This window comes from Jaculus jaculus, chromosome 13, assembly GCF_020740685.1.
Source record: "Jaculus jaculus isolate mJacJac1 chromosome 13, mJacJac1.mat.Y.cur, whole genome shotgun sequence".
NCBI classification, from domain to species: Eukaryota; Metazoa; Chordata; class Mammalia; order Rodentia; family Dipodidae; genus Jaculus; species Jaculus jaculus.
This window is the reverse complement of record NC_059114.1, coordinates 64,355,153-64,368,060: the sequence shown is the minus strand read 5'-3', so window position 1 is coordinate 64,368,060 and position 12,908 is coordinate 64,355,153.

Genomic DNA, 12,908 nt, shown 5'->3' with positions numbered 1-12,908 from the left:
TGGGTGGTTCATATCTTAACATAATAAAGGCAATATACAAAGCTCTGAAGGCCCAAATAATACTTAATGGAGAAAGCGGAGGAATTCCCATTAAGATCAGGACAACACAGGGTTGTCCATTCTCACGTCTGCTGTTCAATATAGTACTGGAAGTCCTAGCTCAAGCAATAAGACAGGAGAAGGAAATAAACGGGATACAATTTGGAAAGGAAGAAGTTAAGTTAGCTCTATTCACTGGTGACATGATTGTATATATATAAGAGACTCAAGAGACTCCATCCCAAAACTCCTGAATGTGACTAACTCTCTCTCTCTTTAATTTTTTTTTTTAAGAGCCAAGTACGGTGATACATGCTTTTAATCCCAGCACTTGGAAGGCACAGGTAGGAGGATCTCAGTGAGTTTGAGGTCACCCTGAAACTATATAGTGTATTCCACATCATCATGGGTTAGAGTGAGACTCTACCTCATAAAAAATCTTATTGTAGTTTGCGACATGATAAAACACCCATATTTTTTCAGTTCACATGTACATGTCTCTCAGCACTTGGGTGGAATAACTGTTAACATCCCCCCCATTTTGTACACACCCCTCTCTCAGCACTTGGGTGGAATAACTATTAACATGCCACCCCCCATTTCATACACACCCCTCTCTCAACACTGGAGTGGGAGAAGTACTATGGTAGTATTGGAGAGTTAGTTTCTTTGGCCCATGTGTACATCAGTGTCAGGATCACCGAGAGCACATGTGGGTATTTGTATTTTCAGGGCAGTCTATGAAAACTTTGAGCTTCCGCCTTGCTCATATGAGGAAGGTTGGACCCAGATGCAGTGGCCACTCACTCAGTACAGAAAGCACTCCACTGCCTGTAGAATGCATGGCCAGCCCTCATTTGTAAGAAAGAAATGACTTGATATTTGTCTTAACATACAATCATCTAGAGTTCTCTGAAGCTGAGATGGTATCTCTCTGTTTGACCTCTAAGGGAAACTGAAAATTGTATGATCAATGTATATAGCAAAAGTGCATCATTTCCTCTGATAATCACATAGTCCTGGAGGGGAAAGTGAAGAGGAGCCATTACAGAGTAATGAGAGTGATTGGAAAACTGTGTTGAATAAATTCCAGTTAGTAGTGACTTTGCACTTTGGTGAAATCGTGTTTATTAGTGTTTTTATGAACACAGTGTCATAAATCTTCTCATTGTGAACAGAAGGTGTGACATCATGGGTCATTTCATTTCTAGATTGTGATGGTGGTGGTAAAAATGTGGAACCATGGTTACTATTTGAGTGTATTGTTTGTACATCTGTTGATTAAAGGTTTTCATAGCAGAAAAAAATAAATAAATTGTGTTTTTTTGTATTCTCTTCTCACAATAAATACTTATAATCTTGCTTAGAGATGAGTAAACTGTTCTATACACATTCCAAATTCTTTATGGCAGACCAGATAATGTAAGATGGACCAAGGACATACATATATTTACTTTGCTTTCCTATTTTACCATATGGCTTTCCTAATGTGGGTGGAGATTAGAGATAGGAAGAAAAAAAAATGATCACCGAGTTTATTTACTGAGCTTGTCAATAGATTTTATAATTTATATATTTTTATATTTCTTTAGGGCTGTGATATTGAAGTTATTTTATATTATATGATATTAGGATATATGCTTTAGGGGAATATCAGTGTTTTATATATTTTATATATACAGCTGGTTCACAAAAGCACTAGAAATCTTGTCCATTACTAGAGGTTTTCCTTTAATGATTTTTAAGTTGCTGTAATGCTACACAACAAAAATACAAATAATGTGTACAGGACTAAGAATCATCTTAATTCTTGAAGCTCATGCTGCAAGGTAGTTGAAGGTGGAAAGCAGATGAACAGAGGAAAATGATTTTGTCTCCAAACTTAATGTAGATATCAGGAAAAAGAGGCCGGTGTCCAGATAGGAAAATCACTTTGGTGGAGGCAGCCACCATCCTAAGACAAATGTAAGTCAAATGATTTATTTTGTTTTGTTCTTTTTTTTTTTAATGTGGAATATTCAGGGGAATGCCTCCTTCTCATTATAATACAAAATTAGAAAAATAGGAGGAAAGAGAACCTACTCAAATACCTGGGTAAGAATAAGTGCAGACACCTGCCTGGTGATAGGTAGAGGAAGAGAAATTGTCCTCTGGGAAAAGCTGGTCTGTGCTTCACACACCCAGTTGCAGACTGGAAAGCATTCTAAGAAGGAAGGGGAATCTTTTGAGGTTAAAGTTTAAGTCTTAAATTGGGAGTGGTGGCACATGCCTCTAATCCCAGCACTTGGGAGGCAGAGGTAGGAAGATGGCCATGAATTCAAGGCCATCCTGAGACAACATAGTGAATTCCAGGTCAGACTTAGCTAGAGTGAAACCCTACCTTGAAAAACAAAGAAACAAACAAACAAACAACAAAAAGGTTAAGTATTAACATATTAAGAGGAATAACTTTTCAGTTTGACAGTCCTGGAACAAGCTGATTTCAACACCCTTCCCTCTGGAGAAGAAAAATCATGTCATGGAGAAAGAAATACAAGTCTCACAGACAGCTGGGGATTGAGGGACTCATCTCATGAATAGTGTGGGGAGAAGTATCCGAAGGAAGAAAATGACCATGACATGTGTGCAGCAATCTGAAATCTCTTGAGAATGGTGAAAATATTTACCTTCTTGCATAATTATCAATAACAAGTCTAAAAAGAATGAGAATTGAACTATGGAAAGGATTCAGAGACTTTGGAATGGAATGATGAGCTGGAAGAGGGTTCTCTAAGCAAACATATTCTTTACTCTTATCACTGCTATACTGTTATATTGTGTTTTCTTTTTTCTGTGATTTTTTTTTTCCTTAGTCTCAGAATGATTGGTTTCTCATGGGCTTGTTTTCCTGTCATCAAATCAACTTGCTTTCTGACAACATTTTCTAGCACATTAGTGACATAAAATAAATACAACTATCCCATTCACAATTTGTGACCATTTTTCATTAGTTTAATCACAGACAGCATAGACTCTAGTATTTTCCATTTAATTCTATAAAGATAGTGCCCCCATATGGATTTCTATCCAAGCATACACAAGACAAATTGGAGCTCACATTACCGAATGAGTACCCATTCTTCAAACCCAGAAGCAGGATTCCTGGATAAGTTTACAGTGACAAATAGTATAATCACCACCTGTGGTGGTTTGATTCAGGTGATCCCTATAAACTTAGGAGTCCTGGCTGCCATGTCCCCCACTGTTGGCAATCTGGGTATTAAACCCTCTTAAAGGCAGTGTACTATTGGGGTGGGATTATGGGTATTATAGCCACTTTCCTCTTGCCAGTGTTTGGTACACTCTCCTGTTGCTGTTGTCCACCTGATGTTGGTGAGGAGGTGATGTCCACTCTCTGCTCATGTCATTGTTTTCCCCTGCCATCAAGGAACTTCCGCTAGTGTCTTTAAGCCAAAATAGACCTTTTTTGTTTCCCCCTCAAGCTGCTCTTGGTCAGATGTTTTCTGCCAGCAATGCAAACCTGACTGCAACACCTTCTCTCTGACATAATGGATAATGACTATGATATATAAGGTGTGATCACAACAATGCCGATGACTAGGAATCATGATGGAAGTCTAATCCCTAGCATCACTGATTATTTCAGGAAACTGAGATTGCTGTTTTTGTTTCTAATTTCTGAAATGCAACCAATTGCACATTTTGACTTAATAACTACAATGAAAGTAGTACAACCCAAGAATGTATGTGGACAAAAGCTTAAAGATTATGAAAATCAATATATTAAATATTGAGCATAGACCTAAAATTTGGAACCAAATATCTATCAATGGAAAAGTCATTGAATGAATAAAATCACTCAGTGAAACATTGTGAATTTTTTATACAGATGAGGTGGTACTAGATTTAATTCGAATAATTATTTCACACTTGATGAATGCATCATGTCAATGCACAGAATATATTATAGCATGCATGTCTGTATATATATCCAAAAGAGCTATCTGGAAGGATCATTGGGTCATGGTTAAATTTTGCTATTTATTTTTCTTCATTCTCTATTCCATTGTTGACTTTTTGAAAAAATAAGTAGCATATATAACTTCTGTAAATAGTAAATTTGAAGTAATGCTTGTTTTTCACAGGAAATTTTTAGCAATACTAGCAGTATAAAAAGACACTATCTGGGCTGGAGAGATGGCTTAGCGGTTAAGCGCTTGCCTGTGAAGCCTAAGGACCCCGGTTCGAGGCTCGGTTCCCCAGGTCCCACGTTAGCCAGATGCACAAGGGGCTGCACGCATCTGGAGTTCGTTTGCAGAGGCTGGAAGCCCTGGCGCGCCCATTCTCTCTCTCTCCCTCTATCTGTCTTTCTCTCTGTGTCTGTCGCTCTCAACTAAATAAATAAAAAATTTAAAAAAAAAGACACTATCTTGTTTTTTAATACGAATGATTTTGTTCAGTACATTTCTCATACAATCCAAGAGGAGAATTGAAAGTCATTTAGTTGAGCATTGCAGTAATGTTCAGGCGCTACTATAATCCCAACACCCATGAGGCTGAGTTGTGGGTTGGAGTCCTTCCTAGTCTACAGAAAGATTGTGAGACTTATTTAGACATGATCAACCCTAAATAAAACCTAAATAAATTAAAGAAAATCCATATTTTGTCTTGCAATGTTTAGTTATTAGGAGTTATCAGAAATTGTTTTCACAAAATCATTTACAGTTACAGATATTGTATCATCTTGGAATTGAACAGGCTAAAACAATCTTTTATAGGACAGGAAATAAGTGAATCATGACCCAAAACTATCCTAGTGTCCTAATTACTAGGCAGGTGCTAGACTGAGCATGTCTTTATTAAGTACATAAATTTATTTACATGACTGGCACTATTCCAGTTGGAGACTACTATTCTTTATTCCATTGTAGTGAAACAAAACAATATATGGTTACACTGTAGCTATGAATTAGCATATAAAGAAGAAAAAAAAATGAGAGACATATCAATCCTCTTAACAAGATTAGAAACAAGTACCATTTCTAATTCTAGACTAAAATTATTTCAGAAATCTAATAATGGTAAATTCTGTAATTAGGAGTTTGTTTGCCATTGCAAATGTATGTGAAGACACTTAATTGTATTTTACATTGGCTTGTTGGACTTTTATTTAATCTGAAATAAGTACAAGTGCTTTTGTCTGTCAATTATAAAGTCCAAGGTATTTTCTATTCAGGTCTCTGCCAAGACTTTTGATAGGATTGTTAACTTTTTTCTTAATTCAATTTTTGAGGTCTTTGTAGATTCTATATACTCTCAAAGGAAGACATAAAAATGGCCAATGCTCACTTAAAGAGATGCTCAGCATCTTTGGCCATCAGAGAAATGCAAATTAAAACAACTTTGAGGTTCCATTTCACCCCAGTCTAGATGGCAATCATCAGAAAATCAAATGACAAAGAACTCATACCTCATACTGGGAACTAAGTCAGAACCCTATCTCTAGGCATCTCATAGACCCCAGAAAGAAGCCTCCAGGGCTCTCTGGATGAGCATAGTGGGAATATACATGAAGAAGTCTCTCAAATCACTATGAATATCCCCCGAAAACAAAGTTGCTCTCACTCTTGGTCAGAATTTTTGTTTTATTTTACAGATACCCGAGAATAATGAGGAACTCCAAAGATCCATCAATGTGACAAGTAAAAATACCTGACTGCCTTCAGAGAGATAGGCCACCAATACCACACCTATTTTGCCCCAGAAGAAATTTTCAGAGGAAATGCCACTGCTAGCTTGAAAACCAACTCCAGAGAAATAGCAACAGATACAGTGTTTAGTCAAAGCACATCAAAGGGCTGGAGAGATGGCTTATTGGTTAAGGCACTTGCCTGTGAACCCTAAGGATCCATGTTCAATTCTTCAGATCTCACATAAGTCAGACACACAGGTGATACATGTGTAAGGTCATACATGTGCATAAAGTGACACAAGCATCTTGATTTCAATTGCAGCAGCTGGAGGCCCTGGAATGTCAATTTTCCCTCTCTCTCTCTCTTTCGTAAAATAAGTTTAAAAACAACACATCAAAGCAGACCCAGCAGCTACAATAACTTTAAGTCAGTCTGTGAACAGACCTTCCAAAGGTCAGGGAACATTGCAGAAGAGAGAGTGGGAAGATAAAAGTCATAGGGCTGGGGGTGTAAAAATTGTCTGACCATCCTACAGAGATTGACTGAGGTCTTAATTATCCCCACATTGAATACCAATAACCCAACATAGGAGAAACCACAGAAAAAGCAGGTCCAGGGGAGAGGGCATATAATTCTACAACCTTTGAAAAAGAAAGAAGAAGAAAGGAGAAAGGAAGAAAGAAAGAAAGAAAGAAAGAAAGAAAGAAAGAAAGAAAGAAAGAAAGAAAGAAAGAAAGACAGACAGAAAGAAAGAAAGAAAGAAAGAGAAAAGAAAAGGGAAGAGAAGGAAAGGAAAGGAAAGAAAGAAGAAAAGAAAAGAAGGAAAAAGTACAAGGTAAAGACATTTTGATCACTGTTGACTGACTGCTCTATACAGAACTGCTGAGTTAATTGCTTCTACTGCACACTAAATCTCTAAGTGACACCTATTGGACAAAATCTAAGGCAAGTTTTGGTGTGGTCTGTTGTTTAAATTATTGTCAGTATGAGTTTCTTCTTTCTAAACTTGTTTCTTACAGTTTTGATTATTTTTTTCTTTTAGATATCCTTTGATATTAATTGGTATTTTTTAAATTTTTTTTGTTCATTTTTATTTATTTATTTGAGAGTGAGAGAAAGAGTGGCAGATAGAGAGAGAGAGAATGGGCACTCCAGGGCTTCCAGCCACTGCAAATGAACTCCAGATGCGTGCGCCCCTTTGTGCATCTGGCTAACGTGGGTCCTGGGGAATCGAGCCTTGAACCAGGGTCCTCAGGCTTCACAGGCAAGTGCTTAACCGCTAAGCCATCTTTCGAGCCCTTAATTCGTATTTTTATGTGATAGTGTTTTAAAAATTATATTTTCTGGAATCATTTATTTCCAACACAGTTGTATTGGTAGTAAACACATATTATCGTAGAACTGAGCATGTGAAAAATACATGTTGAGTTGTTTTTTCTCTTCCAGGGCCTCTGCCAGGCCCTGAAAGATGACTGTGGACCCAGCAGATCAGTTACTTGCTAGGATGATAATCTGCTTGCAGATGAAATCTTACTTGTTCTTAGACAATAACCAAAAGAGCACATGCCAAGGCAACAGGACAGGACCAACTTCTTGGCCACTTACAAATGGGGGCACGTGGAAGCTCACTGAATGTTACCCATCTGGAAAGTGTTTATAATAATAAAACTTGATTCAAAGAGATGTTTGGAACTAAAATACAATAATGCATATTCAGTACTGAGAACAGTCAAACATATGTAAAAAATCAAACTCAATGATCCCCTTTTATTGAATTTATCAAATTCTTCTTTATTGATACTTCATTAGTGTTTACAAAATTTTAAAAAGTTTTCACAAATGTTTATCCTTTACATTCTGTGATTAGAGGGATACTTCTTTGAAATCCTATGTGATAATCCTGACATTATTTTTACTAAGAATTTTCCAAAAGCTCAAATATTTTTTTAGTATTTATTTTTATTAATTATTCACTTTATGAACAAAAGACATGTTGGTCTCATGCCCCTCATGGTAACCTCTTATATCCCCTCTTGCCCACGCCAATTACAGAGGGTCCTCCTAAGTGTGGTTATTAGTGTTCACCATGGAGTTGTGAATGTATAAATCAGTTTCTGTGCAGGGCAATACCTCTGGATCCTTCTTCCTACCCTGTGGTTCATACAATCTTTCCACCCCTCTCTTCCACAGTGTTCCCTCAGACATCAGACTTAGCAGGTGTCTATGTTAGTGTTGAGCTCTCTAAAACCTCCGGATTTCTGCTTTGCTGAGTGTCCTCAATGTCTATGGCCATCTATCTCTGTGGAGCAGGTTTTCAGCATAGTAGTGAAAGCTGCACTAAGATTTCAATCCCACTTCATCTGTAATGTCTGGTGGGCCCTGGCAGATATACTTGAGGCGGCTCGCTTCATGTTAGGCACTTAGCTTTAGCTATCTTTTCCTGTCATAGTGATGGATCTTGGTTCTCCACAATTTTCACTGCCATCTACATATTAAAAAAGAAAACAACAACAACAAAACACATTTTCCAGCCAAGAGTGAGAGCAACATAGATGAAAAGGAATAAGCAGTTAATAATGAGACATTTTGATGAGTGTATCCATTCTTGTTAGCCAAAAACTAGTAGGAACTTCTCTCTGGAGTCTATGACATTTGTACCCCTAGGCTTCTGACTTGGTTCTCAGTACCACTTAGGAGTTCTCTCCTATTAAGAAACCATCTTATCCAATCAGAGAATCATTGAATACCAGCATAGCCTATGTAACACTATTGCACAAGTGTGTATATCTTGTTTGGCTGGTTGATTTTGTTGCTGGCAGTGTCCCCTCATTGTTCATGCTGTTGATGGCTAGTATATCCCACAAGCATGCACAGCACTTTCTAGCAACATGAAGGCCAGCCAACAGGGAGCTGACTTTCTTTTAAGTTTCAGCGTGATCACCCTCTGGCCTGTGGTGTCGACAGCAATAGGATCTTATATTTAGCTCTGGCTTTGACAACAGCCTTCATTGTTTTGGGACCTCATAGTCCTTTCCAACCAACAGCTCATGTGGAGTATAACCCAATTCTGGTACTAGAAATTACCAGGTAGAGCCCATGTTTTTAAGATTAGGCTTTCTCCACCTTCTTTGGGAGCTTTCTGCTATCTGTCTGTCTGTCTGTCGGTATGTCTATCTATCTGTCTATCTATCTATCTATCTATCTATCTATCTATCTATCATCTATCTATGTATCTATGTATCTATGTATCTATGTATCTATGTATCTATCTATCTATCTATCTATCTATCTATCTATCTATCTATCTATCTATCTATCATCTGTCTAAAGAAGGAGGAGGAGGAAAGAGAGTAGAAGTGAGGTGAGGAGAGAAGAGGAGGGAGAGGAGAAAGAGGAGGAGGAGGGGTAGAGGAAGGGAAGGCAGAAAAAAGGTACATGGGTTGGCCAAGGCTTTTAGTCACTGTAAATGAACTCCAGACACATGTGCCATGTTGTGCATCTGGCTTTATGTGGGTACTAGGGAATGAAACCTGCCCTCCAGACTTTGCAAGCAGGTGTCTTTAACTGTTGATCTACCTCCCCAGTCCATCAAACATTAAGAACTTCTGATTAATCACTTGGGGATCTGCATTTCTTTAAGCAATTATTTTCTTATCTCAAAATATGTTTGTTGTGCATGGTTCTGGGATCAAACCAGGTCTTCCAGTGTGGCAATAACTCTACCATTGAGCTACACCCCCAACCATCTATTCATTTTTTTTAAAGTAAGGTGTGTGAGGTTTTGGCTCCCTGACCATGCATTGGTGCTTAGGATATAACTTCAGTGACTAAAAGTCCTGAGTAAGATTTTCCAGGAGGCTGTTTTGGTACCTGCTTCTGTTGTTTCAGAACTGAGATTTCAGGCATATCAACCAGAGTTTCAACTAACAACATCTATTTCTCCTTGCATGAGGTCACATTCTGGCTGCTGATGTCTTTAATCAATGGAAAGTACTTGAAATCGACTTTCACTAGAGCCTTCTATCCACTGATGAGTCTGAGGGATTGCTGGGTACTTTCCACTTGGGTAGTATAACTGTATGCATGCTTTATAACATTTTTCAGAGCTCCCCAGCATGATTATGCTACATCTCCCCACACCCAGCATCTGCCTTGTCCCATCTCATCTCTGTTCTGTAACTGGGGTTCTTCAGAATCATCTCCCAAATGAACAGTGTGCATTTAAATATTTCTGAGTTATGGCTTAGCAGAGCCCAACCTAAAATCCTACTTCTTTTTAAGTCTCTGAAAAATTTTGCTCCATTTTCTTTGTAATCTGAAGTTACAGAGAAACCTGAGAGATATGTAATAATATTTTACTGGAAATTACCTATTTTTTTCTTTTATCATAATTCGAAAAATTGTTAGTTACAATACATAGTTATGAAATGTTCTCTTTATATCATCTGAAGTTTCATGTATAATTTTGACCTGTGTGTTCAGACTTCAAATCATCATTCAGAGATTTTTGTCAATGAAATACTTTTCTATTATTGTTATTTCATTTGTTTTGGTCTCATTTCTATAACTACTATAATCATGGCATAAATAATCAATGCTGTATTACTATTATCCTCAGTACTTCCGTTGTTTCTTACGTTTGGCCACTTTTCTCTTGTCTTTCAGGATCCTTTTATCTAGTACTGGATTGACCCTAGGGCCTCATGCTAGACAAGCATTCATCCACTAGACTATATCCACAGCCCTCTAATTTTTGATGTCATTATTCTATGACTTCCAGTGAAGTCATCTTGGTGCTGGTGAAGCCTGCCGTCAGATCTCCAGTCAAATTACTTAAATGAGTTCAACTCTTAGTTTCATTTATAGAGGCTACCTTTTATTCTCTATGGCTCAGAAGGCCTAAGCTAGAGATCTAGCTAAACTCCATTATTTGGACATCTGATAATCTGAACATATGAAATGTATAAATATAATTCTTATTTGTCTGCATATAAATTCCCTGTCTTGTTTAAAAAATGTTTTATGACCACCCACTTCTGATTATTTACTATTGCAGGAATCTTTGTGTCTTAGTTAAAGTATTTTATTTTGGTATTAATCCTATTAGTGTAAAACATATTCCTCCAGTCTTTTTTCATAGTATGATATCTTTATTTAATTATATTTTCCCTTTTTGAAAGTATAAATCTTGTATTAGCAAAAATACCTGGTGGCACCAGCTTCTAATCCCAGCACTCATGAAGTAGGGGTAGGAGGATCGCCATGAGTTCGAGGCCACCCTGAGACTACATAGTGGATTCCAGTTCAGCCTGGGCCAGAGTAAGACCCTACCTTGAAAACCCAAAGCCAAAAAAAATAAATAAATAAATAAATAATGCAATTGAACATGTTACCACTTTGTGACACCTAAAGGCCCCTGAATAGGAGAAGGATTCCTTTTTAGTTTTCTAATTGCTACAGACCTCAAGGTCAAAGAGAAATAGAGGTCAAACAAATGTAAATACTAACTATTGTCTATCGGCCTAATAAAAATGCTAGGTGGCAAATTACATTTCATTGTATCATCCTCGATAGTAGACTAAAGTCTATGCATGTTTTTTAATATTGATTATAGTATTATGGTCCCATGCTTCCTTTTCTCTCCCTCTGTCTGTATTTTAGTTTGCAGAAATTTCAGAATATTGCATTACGGAATGTCAATCATGTTAAATTAGATGTTGGATCTTTCAGTTTCCTAAAGAATAATGATGGCCTGGGACCATAAAGAAATGAGTTGAGATTTTGACTCAGACCTTTCACATCGTGTGAATTGAGCAAACTGTTTAAATTTCTGTACTTCAGTTTCCACATGGGAAATGAGAGTAATAATATTTACTAAACAAAGTTGTTGAGAGGATCCAATGAGTCCTGCCACATGAAGTTCTTCCTGAAATGTCTCATGTAGAAACACTTGACAAACAGGGCTGCCAGTCAGCAGGAATCTGTCTCTTTATGATAACTTTTGCTACATGACATGAAGGTGCTTCAAATTTCACCTACTTCAAACAAAAGTTATTACCAGATCCATCACAACCAGCCTGTTTCTCTTCAAAGCATACTTTTCATATTCAAATTGTGTAGCAGTGCAGAGAACCAGTGGTCTGTCACCCTCTATGCTTTCCTATCAATATCGCCTCAGACTCCCAACAGGGCATGCATTTTCCTTTCACTTTACTTTCAGTAAAGGAGGGGCAGGTACACCTGATGGTTGGGATCTTACCTCCCTTAAACATTGTACAGATTTAAAAAAAAAAAAAAAGACACAATTGCTTAATGTGATTAATGTGGTTGGAAGGACAGGTTCACCAACTCTGTTTCCCTCCATTACCTTCAGAGCACACATGTTGATTAATACCTATAATCTTGCACTTGTGCTAAGTCAGAATAGTCATGAGTTTGAAGTTAGCCTGGACGCCATAGTGAATTTCACGATATCCTGAACTACAGTGATACCTTGTCCCATTATCTTCCCCTACCAATGAAATATTGTAGCTTATTATTTAATGCTTTTTGGATTAATTTTGCTGCATCATTTAATACTGGGTGGCATGTATTATAGCACTGAGATTTTCACATATACAAAACATTTTAAGTCCCATGACTTGTGACATCTTTTGCCAGCAGACACACAAGTTCATATGAAGTACATAGTGTATTACAGCAGGATTAAAGAAGGATCAACTAAGTAGAATATATAGCCGGAAATGCATTTGTAATTTTTTATTGTATATTCTCATCAATATTTGTTTTCTCCATCTTTTAACTTTATAACACTCTGGTTGTGCATGGATGCCATTTAATTGTCATGTTCTCAAATTTTATGTCTATTTTATTGAAATGTTCTTGTTTGTATTTATTATGTACATTATACTATCATAACAATATTACTCTGTGTGTATATGTAGTAGTTATTATATATTCTGGTTATAAGTCCTTTCTGATATATATTAACCATTTCCTGCATTTTGAAGCATACCTATCAATTTTAGTGGTTTTTTTTATGAATAGAGGAGTTTTAAATTTTGAGTAAATGCAATTAAATATCACTTATTTTGTGATTCTTACATTCTGAATCTCAGCTATACCAGTGCCCAGGAAATGAAAAATTTTGGAATTATTATTATTATTAGTTTAATT